The sequence below is a fragment of the Cricetulus griseus genome, chromosome 5, assembly GCF_003668045.3.
Source record: "Cricetulus griseus strain 17A/GY chromosome 5, alternate assembly CriGri-PICRH-1.0, whole genome shotgun sequence".
Lineage (NCBI taxonomy): Eukaryota > Metazoa > Chordata > Mammalia > Rodentia > Cricetidae > Cricetulus > Cricetulus griseus.
Window position 1 is genome coordinate 173,920,584 of NC_048598.1, and position 1,278 is coordinate 173,921,861.

A 1,278-nucleotide genomic window follows, 5' to 3' on the forward strand; every position below is an offset into this window, starting at 1 on the left:
AGGTATAGGAGTGAATCTCCAGGAGACATCAGAAAGCCCCAGGAATGACAATTTTGGTGATATCACAGAGGAGCATGATAGACACATCTGGTGATGTCAAGAGGCACAGGAAAGCCACTATTGGTGACATCTCAGAGCAACGGAAAGACTTTTCAGATAACATCACAGAGCCACTGGAAAGACACTTCAGGTGACATCACAAATGCACAGAGTGATCCTTCAGTTGACATCACAGAGCAACAGAGAGACCATTCAGGTGATATCAAGAACCACAGAGAGACCCTTCAAATGACATCACAGAACCAAAGAGAGATCCTTCAGCTGACATCAAGATCCACAGAGAGACCCTTTAGGTGACATCAGAGAGCAACAGAGAGACCCTTTAGGGACATCACAGAGCCACAGAGAGAACTTCAGGTGACATCACAGAGCCACAGAGAGACCCTTCAGTTGATATCACAGAGCCACACAGAGACCCTTCAGTTGACATCAGAGATCCACAGAGAGACCCTTCATGTGACATCACAGAGCCACAGAGAGACCCTTCAGGTGACAATACAAAGCTACTACGAGACACTTCAGTTGATATCAGAGAGCCACAGAGAGACCCTTCAGTTGATATCACAGAGCCACACAGAGACCCTTCAGTTGACATCAGAGATCCACAGAGAGACACTTCATGTGACATCACAGAACCACAGAGAGACCATTCAGGTGACAATACAAAGCTACTACGAGACTCTTCAGTTGATATCAGAGAGCCACAGAGAGACCCTTCAGTTGATATCAGAGAGCTACAGAGAGACCCTTCAGGTGACATCACAAGCCAAAGAGAGACCCTTCAGGTGACATTACATAACCACAGAGAGACCATTCAAGTGACAATACAAAGCCACTAAGAGACTCTTCAGGTGACATCGCAGAACCAAGAGAGAGACCCTTCTGGTGACATCACAGTGGCATAGGAGTGATTCTTCAGTAGACATCACAGAGCCACAGGAATGACAAATTTGGATATATCACAGAGGCGCATGATAGACCCATCTGGTGAATTCACAGAGGCACAGGAACGCCACTATTGGTGACATCACAGAGCAACAGGAAAGACTTTCTAGTGTCCTCACAGAGCCACTGGAAAAACACTTCAAGTGACATCACAGATTCACAGAAAGATCCTCCAGTTGACATAACAGAGCCATAGAGAGACACTTCAGGTGACATCACAGAGGCACAGAACACAATCAGATGACATCACAGAGCCACAGAGAGACACTTCAG